Source organism: Rhinoderma darwinii, unplaced genomic scaffold (assembly GCF_050947455.1).
Source record: "Rhinoderma darwinii isolate aRhiDar2 unplaced genomic scaffold, aRhiDar2.hap1 Scaffold_869, whole genome shotgun sequence".
NCBI classification, from domain to species: Eukaryota; Metazoa; Chordata; class Amphibia; order Anura; family Rhinodermatidae; genus Rhinoderma; species Rhinoderma darwinii.
Genome location: NW_027464438.1, coordinates 55348 through 69411, shown reverse-complemented (window position 1 = coordinate 69411; position 14064 = coordinate 55348). Strand labels below are relative to the sequence as shown.

The 14064-nt window shown below is 47.9% G+C and overlaps 9 non-coding genes across 9 annotated transcripts; all 9 read left to right on the top strand.

Moving 5' to 3' along the window:
* Nucleotides 1–911: 911 nt before the first annotated feature.
* On the top strand, nt 912–1102 carry LOC142731748 (U2 spliceosomal RNA). The gene has a single exon (XR_012879153.1). It is a non-coding gene; the product is annotated as a U2 spliceosomal RNA (small nuclear RNA).
* A 1332-nt stretch (nt 1103–2434) lies between these two features.
* LOC142731747 (U2 spliceosomal RNA) lies at nt 2435–2625 on the top strand. Its single transcript, XR_012879152.1, has one exon. It is a non-coding gene; the product is annotated as a U2 spliceosomal RNA (small nuclear RNA).
* A 1335-nt stretch (nt 2626–3960) lies between these two features.
* LOC142731746 (U2 spliceosomal RNA) lies at nt 3961–4151 on the top strand. The gene has a single exon (XR_012879151.1). It is a non-coding gene; the product is annotated as a U2 spliceosomal RNA (small nuclear RNA).
* Nucleotides 4152–5489: 1338 nt separating this feature from the next.
* LOC142731745 (U2 spliceosomal RNA) lies at nt 5490–5680 on the top strand. The gene has a single exon (XR_012879150.1). It is a non-coding gene; the product is annotated as a U2 spliceosomal RNA (small nuclear RNA).
* A 1332-nt stretch (nt 5681–7012) lies between these two features.
* Nucleotides 7013–7203, top strand: LOC142731744 (U2 spliceosomal RNA). Its single transcript, XR_012879149.1, has one exon. It is a non-coding gene; the product is annotated as a U2 spliceosomal RNA (small nuclear RNA).
* Nucleotides 7204–8538: 1335 nt separating this feature from the next.
* Nucleotides 8539–8729, top strand: LOC142731742 (U2 spliceosomal RNA). The gene has a single exon (XR_012879148.1). It is a non-coding gene; the product is annotated as a U2 spliceosomal RNA (small nuclear RNA).
* A 1333-nt stretch (nt 8730–10062) lies between these two features.
* Nucleotides 10063–10253, top strand: LOC142731741 (U2 spliceosomal RNA). The gene has a single exon (XR_012879147.1). It is a non-coding gene; the product is annotated as a U2 spliceosomal RNA (small nuclear RNA).
* A 1338-nt stretch (nt 10254–11591) lies between these two features.
* LOC142731740 (U2 spliceosomal RNA) lies at nt 11592–11782 on the top strand. Its single transcript, XR_012879146.1, has one exon. It is a non-coding gene; the product is annotated as a U2 spliceosomal RNA (small nuclear RNA).
* A 1314-nt stretch (nt 11783–13096) lies between these two features.
* On the top strand, nt 13097–13287 carry LOC142731739 (U2 spliceosomal RNA). Its single transcript, XR_012879145.1, has one exon. It is a non-coding gene; the product is annotated as a U2 spliceosomal RNA (small nuclear RNA).
* The last annotated feature ends 777 nt before the right edge of the window (nt 13288–14064 follow it).

Below are 14064 nucleotides of genomic sequence, written 5' to 3'. Positions count from 1 at the left end.
AAACAGCCATTAAAGCAGCCAGCCGCCTACCCGCCACAATGGACCTACCTGTGTACACTAGATGGATGTGATGGAATGTACTGTCGTCCCTACATTTCAAGAAGAAGTAAGAATTGCAGTTGCAACAAACCCTTGCTTGCCTACAAAGAGAGCAGCAATTTGGATTTGTTACTATGTTACCTGGAAGAATAACAAACTGTGCAAGGATGGAGGTTGTAGGAGCAAAGAGAAGTTGTCTGTAAAGTTGGTGGATGCCTATTTTCCATTTTGCAGTCCCTTGTCTCCCTCTTGTGGCCTCCTGGAGGCAAGTAGCTGTGCAAAAAAAAGACAGCCTGGCGGCCGGCTGTTGCAGTGTTGCCCTCTCAGGCAACACTGAGTGACTGACTGAGCCGCACCGTCTTATATAAAGTTCAGACGGAACTTTGCACGTGTCATAGTGGAGCCCTCAGGATTCCAGAGCCAGCTTTCTGACATCATAATGGGGCCTGCCTCAGAGATAAAAGCCTGGGCCCAGGCAGTGTTGGTCAGTGCTGCTCAGCAGGCAGCACCGGACTGGATTGGATTAAAGCTGATACAAGGTGTGAAGGAACAAGGGGTGGCTGTGGGCATGCACTTGCTGCCGCTGCCAGTGTTTATCTGCATGGCAGGAGGGCATTTGGGCGTTGCCAGGAAGGCGTTTTTATGTAGATTCCTCCTCCTCTTTCAGCACTGCATTGTGGTGCAAGCAAAAGAAGCAAATCCTGTCTGGCTTCCTCTCCGGCCTTTATTCACCTCCCTCCCGCTTAGTAGCTGTAAATGTGTGTGAGCCTGCAGGGCCCCATGGAATTGCCTAGGAGTAGGCTGAATCAATCGCTGCAAGGGGTGAACAGCAGTATTAGGCAGGCTCGGTCAACGGCCGGCCCATTCGGGTTATCGCTTCTCGGCCTTTTGGCTAAGATCAAGTGTAGTATCTGTTCTTATCAGTTTAATATCTGATACGTCCCCTATCTGGGGACCATATATTAAATGGATTTTTCGAACAGGGAGATGGAAATAGAGCTTGCTCTGTCCACTCCACGCATTGACCTGGTATTGCAGTATTTCCAGGACCGGTGCACCCTTCCCTTATGTGTTGACTAAAATCAGATTCCAAAAGTGCTATTTGTGTTTGCTATTGTTTTTGTCTTTCTGATGGGATCTCCCCTTTTAATCCCATTATTTCAACACCTGTTGGACAATGCATTTGTACAGTCATGTGTGATAATGAGCTCATTTATTAAATGCAATTAATTAATACATTGCCACCTCTTGTTGTGTGTGTGTGTGTGTGTGTGTGTGTGTGTGTGTGTGTGTGTGTGTGTGTGTGTGTGTGTGTCTTCTGTGTTTCTGTGTTTCCGGCATTTCACATTGGAACAGCTCATTCACCTTCCTTGTCTTCTCTCCGCCCTCCCTTTTAGGTAAGTTAAAGAGCTGCACCTGAGCCAGCCACTGATTGATGCAGCACCACAGTCAAATAGTGGAGTGGAGTGGAGTAGGGGAACAGCAAACAGCCATTAAAGCAGCCAGCCGCCTACCCGCCACAATGGACCTACCTGTGTACACTAGATGGATGTGATGGAATGTACTGTCGTCCCTACATTTCAAGAAGAAGTAAGAATTGCAGTTGCAACAAACCCTTGCTTGCCTACAAAGAGAGCAGCAATTTGGATTTGTTACTATGTTACCTGGAAGAATAACAAACTGTGCAAGGATGGAGGTTGTAGGAGCAAAGAGAAGTTGTCTGTAAAGTTGGTGGATGCCTATTTTCCATTTTGCAGTCCCTTGTCTCCCTCTTGTGGCCTCCTGGAGGCAAGTAGCTGTGCAAAAAAAAGACAGCCTGGCGGCCGGCTGTTGCAGTGTTGCCCTCTCAGGCAACACTGAGTGACTGACTGAGCCGCACCGTCTTATATAAAGTTCAGACGGAACTTTGCACGTGTCATAGTGGAGCCCTCAGGATTCCAGAGCCAGCTTTCTGACATCATAATGGGGCCTGCCTCAGAGATAAAAGCCTGGGCCCAGGCAGTGTTGGTCAGTGCTGCTCAGCAGGCAGCACCGGACTGGATTGGATTAAAGCTGATACAAGGTGTGAAGGAACAAGGGGTGGCTGTGGGCATGCACTTGCTGCCGCTGCCAGTGTTTATCTGCATGGCAGGAGGGCATTTGGGCGTTGCCAGGAAGGCGTTTTTATGTAGATTCCTCCTCCTCTTTCAGCACTGCATTGTGGTGCAAGCAAAAGAAGCAAATCCTGTCTGGCTTCCTCTCCGGCCTTTATTCACCTCCCTCCCGCTTAGTAGCTGTAAATGTGTGTGAGCCTGCAGGGCCCCATGGAATTGCCTAGGAGTAGGCTGAATCAATCGCTGCAAGGGGTGAACAGCAGTATTAGGCAGGCTCGGTCAACGGCCGGCCCATTCGGGTTATCGCTTCTCGGCCTTTTGGCTAAGATCAAGTGTAGTATCTGTTCTTATCAGTTTAATATCTGATACGTCCCCTATCTGGGGACCATATATTAAATGGATTTTTCGAACAGGGAGATGGAAATAGAGCTTGCTCTGTCCACTCCACGCATTGACCTGGTATTGCAGTATTTCCAGGACCGGTGCACCCTTCCCTTATGTGTTGACTAAAATCAGATTCCAAAAGTGCTATTTGTGTTTGCTATTGTTTTTGTCTTTCTGATGGGATCTCCCCTTTTAATCCCATTATTTCAACACCTGTTGGACAATGCATTTGTACAGTCATGTGTGATAATGAGCTCATTTATTAAATGCAATTAATTAATACATTGCCACCTCTTGTGTGTGTGTGTGTGTGTGTGTGTGTGTGTGTGTGTGTGTGTGTGTGTGTGTGTGTGTGTGTGTGTGTCTTCTGTGTTTCTGTGTTTCCGGCATTTCACATTGGAACAGCTCATTCACCTTCCTTGTCTTCTCTCCGCCCTCCCTTTTAGGTAAGTTAAAGAGCTGCACCTGAGCCAGCCACTGATTGATGCAGCACCACAGTCAAATAGTGGAGTGGAGTGGAGTAGGGGAACAGCAAACAGCCATTAAAGCAGCCAGCCGCCTACCCGCCACAATGGACCTACCTGTGTACACTAGATGGATGTGATGGAATGTACTGTCGTCCCTACATTTCAAGAAGAAGTAAGAATTGCAGTTGCAACAAACCCTTGCTTGCCTACAAAGAGAGCAGCAATTTGGATTTGTTACTATGTTACCTGGAAGAATAACAAACTGTGCAAGGATGGAGGTTGTAGGAGCAAAGAGAAGTTGTCTGTAAAGTTGGTGGATGCCTATTTTCCATTTTGCAGTCCCTTGTCTCCCTCTTGTGGCCTCCTGGAGGCAAGTAGCTGTGCAAAAAAAAGACAGCCTGGCGGCCGGCTGTTGCAGTGTTGCCCTCTCAGGCAACACTGAGTGACTGACTGAGCCGCACCGTCTTATATAAAGTTCAGACGGAACTTTGCACGTGTCATAGTGGAGCCCTCAGGATTCCAGAGCCAGCTTTCTGACATCATAATGGGGCCTGCCTCAGAGATAAAAGCCTGGGCCCAGGCAGTGTTGGTCAGTGCTGCTCAGCAGGCAGCACCGGACTGGATTGGATTAAAGCTGATACAAGGTGTGAAGGAACAAGGGGTGGCTGTGGGCATGCACTTGCTGCCGCTGCCAGTGTTTATCTGCATGGCAGGAGGGCATTTGGGCGTTGCCAGGAAGGCGTTTTTATGTAGATTCCTCCTCCTCTTTCAGCACTGCATTGTGGTGCAAGCAAAAGAAGCAAATCCTGTCTGGCTTCCTCTCCGGCCTTTATTCACCTCCCTCCCGCTTAGTAGCTGTAAATGTGTGTGAGCCTGCAGGGCCCCATGGAATTGCCTAGGAGTAGGCTGAATCAATCGCTGCAAGGGGTGAACAGCAGTATTAGGCAGGCTCGGTCAACGGCCGGCCCATTCGGGTTATCGCTTCTCGGCCTTTTGGCTAAGATCAAGTGTAGTATCTGTTCTTATCAGTTTAATATCTGATACGTCCCCTATCTGGGGACCATATATTAAATGGATTTTTCGAACAGGGAGATGGAAATAGAGCTTGCTCTGTCCACTCCACGCATTGACCTGGTATTGCAGTATTTCCAGGACCGGTGCACCCTTCCCTTATGTGTTGACTAAAATCAGATTCCAAAAGTGCTATTTGTGTTTGCTATTGTTTTTGTCTTTCTGATGGGATCTCCCCTTTTAATCCCATTATTTCAACACCTGTTGGACAATGCATTTGTACAGTCATGTGTGATAATGAGCTCATTTATTAAATGCAATTAATTAATACATTGCCACCTCTTGTTGTGTGTGTGTGTGTGTGTGTGTGTGTGTGTGTGTGTGTGTGTGTGTGTGTGTGTGTGTGTGTGTGTGTCTTCTGTGTTTCTGTGTTTCCGGCATTTCACATTGGAACAGCTCATTCACCTTCCTTGTCTTCTCTCCGCCCTCCCTTTTAGGTAAGTTAAAGAGCTGCACCTGAGCCAGCCACTGATTGATGCAGCACCACAGTCAAATAGTGGAGTGGAGTGGAGTAGGGGAACAGCAAACAGCCATTAAAGCAGCCAGCCGCCTACCCGCCACAATGGACCTACCTGTGTACACTAGATGGATGTGATGGAATGTACTGTCGTCCCTACATTTCAAGAAGAAGTAAGAATTGCAGTTGCAACAAACCCTTGCTTGCCTACAAAGAGAGCAGCAATTTGGATTTGTTACTATGTTACCTGGAAGAATAACAAACTGTGCAAGGATGGAGGTTGTAGGAGCAAAGAGAAGTTGTCTGTAAAGTTGGTGGATGCCTATTTTCCATTTTGCAGTCCCTTGTCTCCCTCTTGTGGCCTCCTGGAGGCAAGTAGCTGTGCAAAAAAAAGACAGCCTGGCGGCCGGCTGTTGCAGTGTTGCCCTCTCAGGCAACACTGAGTGACTGACTGAGCCGCACCGTCTTATATAAAGTTCAGACGGAACTTTGCACGTGTCATAGTGGAGCCCTCAGGATTCCAGAGCCAGCTTTCTGACATCATAATGGGGCCTGCCTCAGAGATAAAAGCCTGGGCCCAGGCAGTGTTGGTCAGTGCTGCTCAGCAGGCAGCACCGGACTGGATTGGATTAAAGCTGATACAAGGTGTGAAGGAACAAGGGGTGGCTGTGGGCATGCACTTGCTGCCGCTGCCAGTGTTTATCTGCATGGCAGGAGGGCATTTGGGCGTTGCCAGGAAGGCGTTTTTATGTAGATTCCTCCTCCTCTTTCAGCACTGCATTGTGGTGCAAGCAAAAGAAGCAAATCCTGTCTGGCTTCCTCTCCGGCCTTTATTCACCTCCCTCCCGCTTAGTAGCTGTAAATGTGTGTGAGCCTGCAGGGCCCCATGGAATTGCCTAGGAGTAGGCTGAATCAATCGCTGCAAGGGGTGAACAGCAGTATTAGGCAGGCTCGGTCAACGGCCGGCCCATTCGGGTTATCGCTTCTCGGCCTTTTGGCTAAGATCAAGTGTAGTATCTGTTCTTATCAGTTTAATATCTGATACGTCCCCTATCTGGGGACCATATATTAAATGGATTTTTCGAACAGGGAGATGGAAATAGAGCTTGCTCTGTCCACTCCACGCATTGACCTGGTATTGCAGTATTTCCAGGACCGGTGCACCCTTCCCTTATGTGTTGACTAAAATCAGATTCCAAAAGTGCTATTTGTGTTTGCTATTGTTTTTGTCTTTCTGATGGGATCTCCCCTTTTAATCCCATTATTTCAACACCTGTTGGACAATGCATTTGTACAGTCATGTGTGATAATGAGCTCATTTATTAAATGCAATTAATTAATACATTGCCACCTCTTGTTGTGTGTGTGTGTGTGTGTGTGTGTGTGTGTGTGTGTGTGTGTGTGTGTGTGTGTGTGTGTGTCTTCTGTGTTTCTGTGTTTCCGGCATTTCACATTGGAACAGCTCATTCACCTTCCTTGTCTTCTCTCCGCCCTCCCTTTTAGGTAAGTTAAAGAGCTGCACCTGAGCCAGCCACTGATTGATGCAGCACCACAGTCAAATAGTGGAGTGGAGTGGAGTAGGGGAACAGCAAACAGCCATTAAAGCAGCCAGCCGCCTACCCGCCACAATGGACCTACCTGTGTACACTAGATGGATGTGATGGAATGTACTGTCGTCCCTACATTTCAAGAAGAAGTAAGAATTGCAGTTGCAACAAACCCTTGCTTGCCTACAAAGAGAGCAGCAATTTGGATTTGTTACTATGTTACCTGGAAGAATAACAAACTGTGCAAGGATGGAGGTTGTAGGAGCAAAGAGAAGTTGTCTGTAAAGTTGGTGGATGCCTATTTTCCATTTTGCAGTCCCTTGTCTCCCTCTTGTGGCCTCCTGGAGGCAAGTAGCTGTGCAAAAAAAAGACAGCCTGGCGGCCGGCTGTTGCAGTGTTGCCCTCTCAGGCAACACTGAGTGACTGACTGAGCCGCACCGTCTTATATAAAGTTCAGACGGAACTTTGCACGTGTCATAGTGGAGCCCTCAGGATTCCAGAGCCAGCTTTCTGACATCATAATGGGGCCTGCCTCAGAGATAAAAGCCTGGGCCCAGGCAGTGTTGGTCAGTGCTGCTCAGCAGGCAGCACCGGACTGGATTGGATTAAAGCTGATACAAGGTGTGAAGGAACAAGGGGTGGCTGTGGGCATGCACTTGCTGCCGCTGCCAGTGTTTATCTGCATGGCAGGAGGGCATTTGGGCGTTGCCAGGAAGGCGTTTTTATGTAGATTCCTCCTCCTCTTTCAGCACTGCATTGTGGTGCAAGCAAAAGAAGCAAATCCTGTCTGGCTTCCTCTCCGGCCTTTATTCACCTCCCTCCCGCTTAGTAGCTGTAAATGTGTGTGAGCCTGCAGGGCCCCATGGAATTGCCTAGGAGTAGGCTGAATCAATCGCTGCAAGGGGTGAACAGCAGTATTAGGCAGGCTCGGTCAACGGCCGGCCCATTCGGGTTATCGCTTCTCGGCCTTTTGGCTAAGATCAAGTGTAGTATCTGTTCTTATCAGTTTAATATCTGATACGTCCCCTATCTGGGGACCATATATTAAATGGATTTTTCGAACAGGGAGATGGAAATAGAGCTTGCTCTGTCCACTCCACGCATTGACCTGGTATTGCAGTATTTCCAGGACCGGTGCACCCTTCCCTTATGTGTTGACTAAAATCAGATTCCAAAAGTGCTATTTGTGTTTGCTATTGTTTTTGTCTTTCTGATGGGATCTCCCCTTTTAATCCCATTATTTCAACACCTGTTGGACAATGCATTTGTACAGTCATGTGTGATAATGAGCTCATTTATTAAATGCAATTAATTAATACATTGCCACCTCTTGTGTGTGTGTGTGTGTGTGTGTGTGTGTGTGTGTGTGTGTGTGTGTGTGTGTGTGTGTGTGTGTGTGTCTTCTGTGTTTCTGTGTTTCCGGCATTTCACATTGGAACAGCTCATTCACCTTCCTTGTCTTCTCTCCGCCCTCCCTTTTAGGTAAGTTAAAGAGCTGCACCTGAGCCAGCCACTGATTGATGCAGCACCACAGTCAAATAGTGGAGTGGAGTGGAGTAGGGGAACAGCAAACAGCCATTAAAGCAGCCAGCCGCCTACCCGCCACAATGGACCTACCTGTGTACACTAGATGGATGTGATGGAATGTACTGTCGTCCCTACATTTCAAGAAGAAGTAAGAATTGCAGTTGCAACAAACCCTTGCTTGCCTACAAAGAGAGCAGCAATTTGGATTTGTTACTATGTTACCTGGAAGAATAACAAACTGTGCAAGGATGGAGGTTGTAGGAGCAAAGAGAAGTTGTCTGTAAAGTTGGTGGATGCCTATTTTCCATTTTGCAGTCCCTTGTCTCCCTCTTGTGGCCTCCTGGAGGCAAGTAGCTGTGCAAAAAAAAGACAGCCTGGCGGCCGGCTGTTGCAGTGTTGCCCTCTCAGGCAACACTGAGTGACTGACTGAGCCGCACCGTCTTATATAAAGTTCAGACGGAACTTTGCACGTGTCATAGTGGAGCCCTCAGGATTCCAGAGCCAGCTTTCTGACATCATAATGGGGCCTGCCTCAGAGATAAAAGCCTGGGCCCAGGCAGTGTTGGTCAGTGCTGCTCAGCAGGCAGCACCGGACTGGATTGGATTAAAGCTGATACAAGGTGTGAAGGAACAAGGGGTGGCTGTGGGCATGCACTTGCTGCCGCTGCCAGTGTTTATCTGCATGGCAGGAGGGCATTTGGGCGTTGCCAGGAAGGCGTTTTTATGTAGATTCCTCCTCCTCTTTCAGCACTGCATTGTGGTGCAAGCAAAAGAAGCAAATCCTGTCTGGCTTCCTCTCCGGCCTTTATTCACCTCCCTCCCGCTTAGTAGCTGTAAATGTGTGTGAGCCTGCAGGGCCCCATGGAATTGCCTAGGAGTAGGCTGAATCAATCGCTGCAAGGGGTGAACAGCAGTATTAGGCAGGCTCGGTCAACGGCCGGCCCATTCGGGTTATCGCTTCTCGGCCTTTTGGCTAAGATCAAGTGTAGTATCTGTTCTTATCAGTTTAATATCTGATACGTCCCCTATCTGGGGACCATATATTAAATGGATTTTTCGAACAGGGAGATGGAAATAGAGCTTGCTCTGTCCACTCCACGCATTGACCTGGTATTGCAGTATTTCCAGGACCGGTGCACCCTTCCCTTATGTGTTGACTAAAATCAGATTCCAAAAGTGCTATTTGTGTTTGCTATTGTTTTTGTCTTTCTGATGGGATCTCCCCTTTTAATCCCATTATTTCAACACCTGTTGGACAATGCATTTGTACAGTCATGTGTGATAATGAGCTCATTTATTAAATGCAATTAATTAATACATTGCCACCTCTTGTTGTTGTGTGTGTGTGTGTGTGTGTGTGTGTGTGTGTGTGTGTGTGTGTGTGTGTGTGTGTGTGTCTTCTGTGTTTCTGTGTTTCCGGCATTTCACATTGGAACAGCTCATTCACCTTCCTTGTCTTCTCTCCGCCCTCCCTTTTAGGTAAGTTAAAGAGCTGCACCTGAGCCAGCCACTGATTGATGCAGCACCACAGTCAAATAGTGGAGTGGAGTGGAGTAGGGGAACAGCAAACAGCCATTAAAGCAGCCAGCCGCCTACCCGCCACAATGGACCTACCTGTGTACACTAGATGGATGTGATGGAATGTACTGTCGTCCCTACATTTCAAGAAGAAGTAAGAATTGCAGTTGCAACAAACCCTTGCTTGCCTACAAAGAGAGCAGCAATTTGGATTTGTTACTATGTTACCTGGAAGAATAACAAACTGTGCAAGGATGGAGGTTGTAGGAGCAAAGAGAAGTTGTCTGTAAAGTTGGTGGATGCCTATTTTCCATTTTGCAGTCCCTTGTCTCCCTCTTGTGGCCTCCTGGAGGCAAGTAGCTGTGCAAAAAAAAGACAGCCTGGCGGCCGGCTGTTGCAGTGTTGCCCTCTCAGGCAACACTGAGTGACTGACTGAGCCGCACCGTCTTATATAAAGTTCAGACGGAACTTTGCACGTGTCATAGTGGAGCCCTCAGGATTCCAGAGCCAGCTTTCTGACATCATAATGGGGCCTGCCTCAGAGATAAAAGCCTGGGCCCAGGCAGTGTTGGTCAGTGCTGCTCAGCAGGCAGCACCGGACTGGATTGGATTAAAGCTGATACAAGGTGTGAAGGAACAAGGGGTGGCTGTGGGCATGCACTTGCTGCCGCTGCCAGTGTTTATCTGCATGGCAGGAGGGCATTTGGGCGTTGCCAGGAAGGCGTTTTTATGTAGATTCCTCCTCCTCTTTCAGCACTGCATTGTGGTGCAAGCAAAAGAAGCAAATCCTGTCTGGCTTCCTCTCCGGCCTTTATTCACCTCCCTCCCGCTTAGTAGCTGTAAATGTGTGTGAGCCTGCAGGGCCCCATGGAATTGCCTAGGAGTAGGCTGAATCAATCGCTGCAAGGGGTGAACAGCAGTATTAGGCAGGCTCGGTCAACGGCCGGCCCATTCGGGTTATCGCTTCTCGGCCTTTTGGCTAAGATCAAGTGTAGTATCTGTTCTTATCAGTTTAATATCTGATACGTCCCCTATCTGGGGACCATATATTAAATGGATTTTTCGAACAGGGAGATGGAAATAGAGCTTGCTCTGTCCACTCCACGCATTGACCTGGTATTGCAGTATTTCCAGGACCGGTGCACCCTTCCCTTATGTGTTGACTAAAATCAGATTCCAAAAGTGCTATTTGTGTTTGCTATTGTTTTTGTCTTTCTGATGGGATCTCCCCTTTTAATCCCATTATTTCAACACCTGTTGGACAATGCATTTGTACAGTCATGTGTGATAATGAGCTCATTTATTAAATGCAATTAATTAATACATTGCCACCTCTTGTTGTGTGTGTGTGTGTGTGTGTGTGTGTGTGTGTGTGTGTGTGTGTGTGTGTGTGTGTGTGTGTGTGTGTCTTCTGTGTTTCTGTGTTTCCGGCATTTCACATTGGAACAGCTCATTCACCTTCCTTGTCTTCTCTCCGCCCTCCCTTTTAGGTAAGTTAAAGAGCTGCACCTGAGCCAGCCACTGATTGATGCAGCACCACAGTCAAATAGTGGAGTGGAGTGGAGTAGGGGAACAGCAAACAGCCATTAAAGCAGCCAGCCGCCTACCCGCCACAATGGACCTACCTGTGTACACTAGATGGATGTGATGGAATGTACTGTCGTCCCTACATTTCAAGAAGAAGTAAGAATTGCAGTTGCAACAAACCCTTGCTTGCCTACAAAGAGAGCAGCAATTTGGATTTGTTACTATGTTACCTGGAAGAATAACAAACTGTGCAAGGATGGAGGTTGTAGGAGCAAAGAGAAGTTGTCTGTAAAGTTGGTGGATGCCTATTTTCCATTTTGCAGTCCCTTGTCTCCCTCTTGTGGCCTCCTGGAGGCAAGTAGCTGTGCAAAAAAAAGACAGCCTGGCGGCCGGCTGTTGCAGTGTTGCCCTCTCAGGCAACACTGAGTGACTGACTGAGCCGCACCGTCTTATATAAAGTTCAGACGGAACTTTGCACGTGTCATAGTGGAGCCCTCAGGATTCCAGAGCCAGCTTTCTGACATCATAATGGGGCCTGCCTCAGAGATAAAAGCCTGGGCCCAGGCAGTGTTGGTCAGTGCTGCTCAGCAGGCAGCACCGGACTGGATTGGATTAAAGCTGATACAAGGTGTGAAGGAACAAGGGGTGGCTGTGGGCATGCACTTGCTGCCGCTGCCAGTGTTTATCTGCATGGCAGGAGGGCATTTGGGCGTTGCCAGGAAGGCGTTTTTATGTAGATTCCTCCTCCTCTTTCAGCACTGCATTGTGGTGCAAGCAAAAGAAGCAAATCCTGTCTGGCTTCCTCTCCGGCCTTTATTCACCTCCCTCCCGCTTAGTAGCTGTAAATGTGTGTGAGCCTGCAGGGCCCCATGGAATTGCCTAGGAGTAGGCTGAATCAATCGCTGCAAGGGGTGAACAGCAGTATTAGGCAGGCTCGGTCAACGGCCGGCCCATTCGGGTTATCGCTTCTCGGCCTTTTGGCTAAGATCAAGTGTAGTATCTGTTCTTATCAGTTTAATATCTGATACGTCCCCTATCTGGGGACCATATATTAAATGGATTTTTCGAACAGGGAGATGGAAATAGAGCTTGCTCTGTCCACTCCACGCATTGACCTGGTATTGCAGTATTTCCAGGACCGGTGCACCCTTCCCTTATGTGTTGACTAAAATCAGATTCCAAAAGTGCTATTTGTGTTTGCTATTGTTTTTGTCTTTCTGATGGGATCTCCCCTTTTAATCCCATTATTTCAACACCTGTTGGACAATGCATTTGTACAGTCATGTGTGATAATGAGCTCATTTATTAAATGCAATTAATTAATACATTGCCACCTCTTGTTGTGTGTGTGTGTGTGTGTGTGTGTGTGTGTGTGTGTGTGTGTGTCTTCTGTGTTTCTGTGTTTCCGGCATTTCACATTGGAACAGCTCATTCACCTTCCTTGTCTTCTCTCCGCCCTCCCTTTTAGGTAAGTTAAAGAGCTGCACCTGAGCCAGCCACTGATTGATGCAGCACCACAGTCAAATAGTGGAGTGGAGTGGAGTAGGGGAACAGCAAACAGCCATTAAAGCAGCCAGCCGCCTACCCGCCACAATGGACCTACCTGTGTACACTAGATGGATGTGATGGAATGTACTGTCGTCCCTACATTTCAAGAAGAAGTAAGAATTGCAGTTGCAACAAACCCTTGCTTGCCTACAAAGAGAGCAGCAATTTGGATTTGTTACTATGTTACCTGGAAGAATAACAAACTGTGCAAGGATGGAGGTTGTAGGAGCAAAGAGAAGTTGTCTGTAAAGTTGGTGGATGCCTATTTTCCATTTTGCAGTCCCTTGTCTCCCTCTTGTGGCCTCCTGGAGGCAAGTAGCTGTGCAAAAAAAAGACAGCCTGGCGGCCGGCTGTTGCAGTGTTGCCCTCTCAGGCAACACTGAGTGACTGACTGAGCCGCACCGTCTTATATAAAGTTCAGACGGAACTTTGCACGTGTCATAGTGGAGCCCTCAGGATTCCAGAGCCAGCTTTCTGACATCATAATGGGGCCTGCCTCAGAGATAAAAGCCTGGGCCCAGGCAGTGTTGGTCAGTGCTGCTCAGCAGGCAGCACCGGACTGGATTGGATTAAAGCTGATACAAGGTGTGAAGGAACAAGGGGTGGCTGTGGGCATGCACTTGCTGCCGCTGCCAGTGTTTATCTGCATGGCAGGAGGGCATTTGGGCGTTGCCAGGAAGGCGTTTTTATGTAGATTCCTCCTCCTCTTTCAGCACTGCATTGTGGTGCAAGCAAAAGAAGCAAATCCTGTCTGGCTTCCTCTCCGGCCTTTATTCACCTCCCTCCCGCTTAGTAGCTGTAAATGTGTGTGAGCCTGCAGGGCCCCATGGAATTGCCTAGGAGTAGGCTGAATCAATCGCTGCAAGGGGTGAACAGCAGTATTAGGCAGGCTCGGTCAACGGCCGGCCCATTCGGGTTATCGCTTCTCGGCCTTTTGGCTAAGATCAAGTGTAGTATCTGTTCTTATCAGTTTAATATCTGATACGTCCCCTATCTGGGGACCATATATTAAATGGATTTTTCGAACAGGGAGATGGAAATAGAGCTTGCTCTGTCCACTCCACGCATTGACCTGGTATTGCAGTATTTCCAGGACCGGTGCACCCTTCCCTTATGTGTTGACTAAAATCAGATTCCAAAAGTGCTATTTGTGTTTGCTATTGTTTTTGTCTTTCTGATGGGATCTCCCCTTTTAATCCCATTATTTCAACACCTGTTGGACAATGCATTTGTACAGTCATGTGTGATAATGAGCTCATTTATTAAATGCAATTAATTAATACATTGCCACCTCTTGTTGTGTGTGTGTGTGTGTGTGTGTGTGTGTGTGTGTGTGTGTGTGTGTGTGTGTGTGTGTGTGTGTGTGTCTTCTGTGTTTCTGTGTTTCCGGCATTTCACATTGGAACAGCTCATTCACCTTCCTTGTCTTCTCTCCGCCCTCCCTTTTAGGTAAGTTAAAGAGCTGCACCTGAGCCAGCCACTGATTGATGCAGCACCACAGTCAAATAGTGGAGTGGAGTGGAGTAGGGGAACAGCAAACAGCCATTAAAGCAGCCAGCCGCCTACCCGCCACAATGGACCTACCTGTGTACACTAGATGGATGTGATGGAATGTACTGTCGTCCCTACATTTCAAGAAGAAGTAAGAATTGCAGTTGCAACAAACCCTTGCTTGCCTACAAAGAGAGCAGCAATTTGGATTTGTTACTATGTTACCTGGAAGAATAACAAACTGTGCAAGGATGGAGGTTGTAGGAGCAAAGAGAAGTTGTCTGTAAAGTTGGTGGATGCCTATTTTCCATTTTGCAGTCCCTTGTCTCCCTCTTGTGGCCTCCTGGAGGCAAGTAGCTGTGCAAAAAAAAGACAGCCTGGCGGCCGGCTGTTGC